The sequence below is a fragment of the Nothobranchius furzeri genome, chromosome 7, assembly GCF_043380555.1.
Source record: "Nothobranchius furzeri strain GRZ-AD chromosome 7, NfurGRZ-RIMD1, whole genome shotgun sequence".
Lineage (NCBI taxonomy): Eukaryota > Metazoa > Chordata > Actinopteri > Cyprinodontiformes > Nothobranchiidae > Nothobranchius > Nothobranchius furzeri.
The window spans coordinates 32,990,583-32,996,026 of record NC_091747.1 but is presented as its reverse complement, the minus strand read 5'-3'; positions in this window follow the sequence as shown (position 1 = coordinate 32,996,026).

The window sequence follows — 5,444 nt, the reverse complement described above, 5'->3', positions numbered from 1 at the left end:
TTCTAATATTGATGATTTTGGCATACAGCTAACGAAAACCCAAAATTCCTATTTAAAAAAATTAGCATATTTCAGCCGACCAATAAAAGAAGGTGTTTTTAATAGAAAAAAAGTCAACCTTTAATACAAAAAAAGTCAACCTTCAAATAATTTTGTTCGGTTATGCACTCAATACTTGGTCGGGAATCCTTTTGCAGAAATTACTGCTTCAGTGCGGCGTGGCATGGAGGCAATCAGCCTGTGGCACTGCTGAGGTGTTATGGAGGCCCAGGATGCTTTGATAGCGGCCTTAAGCTTATCCAGAGTGTTGGGTCTTGCGTCTCTCATCTTACTCTTCACAATATCCCACAGATTCTCAATGGGGTTCAGATCAGGAGAGTTGGCAGGCCAATTGAGCACAGTAATACCATGGTCAGTAAACCATTTACCAGTGGTTTTGGCACTGTGAGCAGGTGCCACGTCATGCTGAAAAATGAAATCTTCATCTCCATAAAGCTTTTCAGCAGATGGAAGCATGAAGTGCTCCAAAATCTCCTGATAGCTAGCTGCATTGACCCTGCCCTTGATAAAACACAGTGGACCAACACCATCAGCTGACATGGCACCCCATACATCACTGACTGTGGGTACTTGACACTGGAATTCAGGCATTTTGGCATTTCCCTCTGCCCAGTCTTCCTCCAGACTCTGGCACCTTGATTTCCGAATGACATGCAAAATTTGCTTTCATCCGAAAAATGTACTTTGGACCACCGAGCAACAGTCCAGTACTGATTCTCTGTAACACAGGTCAGGCGCTTCTGCCATGGTTTGTGGTTCAAAAGTGGGGAATGCAGCACCTGTAGCCCATTTCCTGCACACGCCTTAACACGGTGGCTCTAGATGTTTACACTCCAGACTCAGTCCACTGCTTCCGCAGGTCCCCCAAGGTCTTGAATTGGTCCTTCTCCACAAACTTTCTCAGAGTCTGGTCACCTCTTCTCATTGTGCAGCGTTTTCTGCCACACTTTTTCCTTCCCACAGACTTCTTACTGAGGTGCTTTGATACAGCACTCTGGGAACAGCCTATTTGTCCAGAAATTTCTTTCTGTGTCTTGCCGTCTTGCTTGAGGAGGTCAGCGATGGCCTTCTGGACAGCAGTCAGGTCGGCAGTCTTACCCATGATTGCGATTTTGAGTAATGAACCAGGCTGGGAGTTTTTAAAAGCCTCAGGAATCTTTTGCAGGTGTTTAGAGTTAATTAGGTGATTCAGATGATTAGGTTAATAGCTCGCTTAGAGAACCTTTTCATGATATGTTAACTTTTTTAGATAGGAATTTGGGGTTTTCATGAGCTGTATGCCAAAATCATCAATATTAGAAACAATAAAAGGCTTGAACTACTTCAGTTGTGTATAAGGAATCTAATATATATGAAAGTCTAATATTTATCAGTACATTACAGACAATAATGAACTTTATCACAATATGCAAATTTTTTGAGAAGGACCTGTATTTCTTGTATACATTTGATTTGAATTCAACATGAACAAGCATACAGCTAAAACTTTACTATTTCACAGTTCCTCTCAAGTTACCACAACATAACTCAATCTCTTTGGACCTTCTGTAGTGGCTCTGATCATTTTAATAATATAGCTAGGCCCACAATAATAAAAACATGCAGGTTTAAGAAGCTTTTCAGAGTTTTCATTTAATGTTTTCCACAACAGAATGACAGTAAAAGTGCCAGTAATATTTTTTAGATCTATTTGTTTGTTTTTAATTAATTTTCCACTAAAATCAGCATCTCATTGTAAAAATATCCATACTTTTTTGCTATTTTTTTCTTAATTCAGAAACAAAATGATTGTTTTTAACATGAAAACAAATCTCTTAGATTTTAGGTGACAGACATAAACATCAGATTCTAATCTCCAAAATATTCAGATCTAATCTAATAATAGTTTCTTAAGAGTTACTCTTTGTCTCAAAATTTCTTAGAATAAGTGATCAAAGCTTCCATTTATTCTCTCATTATGTCTTCACTGTGCTGTAAGGGGCTCAGCATGTACTTAGGTATCTGAAACTGTAGCACCTTGTCTGTGTTAGAGCCTCCATTGTGTTCATCATGGACCTGTCTAATTACTGGAAATCCTGCTTTTGACCTCTTCATATCAGACTGCACCGAGACATGAAAAAATGACTCAGAAACAACAAAGACTCTGTCGAGTAGCACTGAACATGTTTAATTCATGAGTTCACAGCATTTTCTCCTCCATGCTCACTCATGCGTGTTTTGGTGGTTCGGGTGCACTCCACACACGCTCCGGATCTGCGATAAATTCCCGTCTCCGTTTGACAGCAGCAGGCAGATTTTTCCACAGTTTCTTCTATAAGATTGAAACTCGAAACGGGAAACTGTCACTAATGCGGGACATGAGTCTCAATTTGTGGGACACGTGAAAAGTAATGAAAATGCGGGACTGTCCCGCACAAAGCAGGACATCTGGTCACCCTAGTCACTACCTAAAGCTTGTGACCATAGATGAGGGTTGGAACATAGATCAGCCAGTGTGCTCCCTGCGTCTGCCCTCCGCTTTTTCACACAAGGCCGTCATACCTGCTTGTTGCTGGGTAGTTTTCACTTCCTGCGCATGTGTAAAGTGAAGGTTGGGCTCCCCTCTGTCACTAGTTTTCTGCTCAACACGTAGCTAAAGTTTGCCATGCTATCTGGAGAAATTCATTTCATATTACTGCTAGAAGTTAGCTGCAAAGCCGGCAACTACTCATAAAGCATGCATGAAGATAAATGGACATTCTCTCTCATGCGCATTTTTTCAAAACTTGAAAAGGGCAAAAACATCCTCCGCTATACATTTTAATGAAAAGACACTTGAGCAGATGGAATAATACATTTGGTTGTTTTCTTGTTGTTGTTTTTTTCTTCTGTTGCTCATTTTCTGTTCCTCACTTTGCACCGTTCATGAGAGTGAGGCAACTTTGTCTGCTTTCTGATGGTACAAACTATGGCAGAGTTACAGAGATTAAAATTAAGCATGTAAAATATGTTTGTGTGCAGAAAAATAATATAGATGGCCCAGAAAAACATCCAGGCAGTGTGCCTGGGGAAACTGCATATTACCTCTAATTTTCATCCTTGGATCATTAGAGCGATAACTATGGTTTTGATGTTATGATGTCATTTCCTGTCATGTTTACACATGTTGCTGAAACATTATTTGAAGATGATTGCAAATCGAATGGAAATAACAATTTCCTGTAATTGTTCAGACCTATAGTGTAAACCAGGGGTGTCAAACTCAAACTCACAAGGGGCCGAAATGAAACTCTGGGACGGAGTCGAGGGCCAAACTTAATATTTTTTGAAAAAGTGACGGCAAATTTGCACATTTTCTTTATCAACATATATGCAATTTTGAACCTTTAAATTTGGAAACAAACTTATTTCTGCATTAACACTGAATGTGGAATAACCAAATGACACACGAGCAAGTCAGTTTTAAATAAAAGGCATCAGTTGTATTCATTACTTGTGGTATAATCAGCATTTTTAAAATCTATTCAGGATTTAAGTTTTCTTGTTTATTCATTTTTCTTATTTTTTATTCTCCTTTTTTTCTCCTGTAATACGTGTCATTGCTGCTGTGACGTCTAGCTTTCCCCACTGAGGAACAATAAAGGGATTTTCTATTCTATTCATCTATCTGCAGCCTTTCCACTTCCTGTTTACTGTAGGTTAAATCTTTTCTCACGGGCCAACAACAAAATAAAAATATCATTTTATCTTAAATGAAAATGCAACATCTCACCTGTTAACTTTCATGTTTTGGAGCAGAAAAAGAGCATAAAACTAACATATTTAAAGCTCAGTTTGTTCCACTGATTTACTGTGATGCTCACCTGTTCCAGTCAGATACCTGCATCATGGGGTTGATCTGAGCTGAGGAGGAGACTCCTGTTGTTTTGTTAATCATCATAATAATGACAACATTAGATGACAACAGGTGCTCACATAGGTTTGTGCTGATGAACATGTCTGAGCAGCTTGACCACGTCGTTGTGTGTCGGGGAGGAAACACAACGACAGCAGCCACAGAGCCGTGCTGGTTTGAGCGTGTCGCTGCTCGCTGGAGTTATATCAGCTCTGTCTGGACGTTAGTTGGAACACTTTCTCTTTCAGTCGTGAACACATTACTGAGCGGCTAGAATCTCCGTTTCTGGGCTTCAACATCAGAAAACAGCTGAGTGAACTCGGCGCTGAGTGAGAGGAGTGTAGTTTGTCTGTGACAGCGGAGCTGCAGAGACCGGCAGCAGGCGCTGAAAAAACACAAAGGAGGGGGCTTCGTCGGCTCCGCGCTGACGCCGCAAAGCATCATGGGAGTTGAAGTCTTTGCGGTAACATGGGCCAGCAGGCCAGTTTTAATATATTTTTGATATTTATCTCGCGGGCCACATAAAAATGCTCCGCGGGCCTTGACTCTGACATCTGTGGTGTAAATTATTACTGTGTACTCGCTATCAAGCTAGTATTGATAGCTGGCATTAGCTGAGGTTGATGGATAACATAATCTGTTAGCTGCCTATAAAAAAGCACATGAAGTAACTAATTAAATAAGTAAAATGTAGTTGATTGTTTTTAGAAAAGACTGATATAATGTTCTTAACTCATTAACTACCAGCCGTTTCCTGATCAGAAAAGCTCTTTGCTGCCAGCATTTTACAGCGTTTTTTAAAGAGTCACAGGACGTTGCGCTCTGATGATGTCATTGCTAAAACAACCAAAACAAAGAGAAGAATCCACGTGTTCCGAGCGTTATCAGTTCTTTCATAATCCGTTGTAGAATTGTGATCTACAATGGCAGTTACTGAGTTAATATACCCTGTATATTACTTTCTTTTTGGGCTCAGGTAAGGCTAATTTAACAACCTTTTTCCAAACTATTGACCCTTTGCACCGACATCACCTAATCACGTGGGTCCACCATGGTGGACAGCAAAAGCATGTAAACAGTGAGCGACACGATTACTAAACAAAGGGAAAAGTAGAGCCTGAAATTGTATTTGCGATCAAAACAAAAACAAAACTCCTCCAGCATTCCTTCAACTAGTTCATGCCCAGTTCAGTTATTTGAAGAAGTAGCGCATCTAGCAGGGGCTCATAGAGAGCGGTATGTTAACTAGCTTACCAATGTTGGCTTACGTTCTCTCTGGAGCTGTTCACCGATGTAAACATGTTGCTGACTTTGCCTAAATTCATCCCTCTGGATTTATAAATTTATGTTGTAAACAGCGTTTCACTTTACACCAAAGCTGATTTTTAAAAAGTCCGGATTCCTACCAGCTTCTGTTGCTGGTGGTGTTACCGGGTTCAGCTGCTGCTCTCACACCAGAATGAGAAGATCTCTGAACGCAGACGCTCATATAAATGAATAACGTAATTTT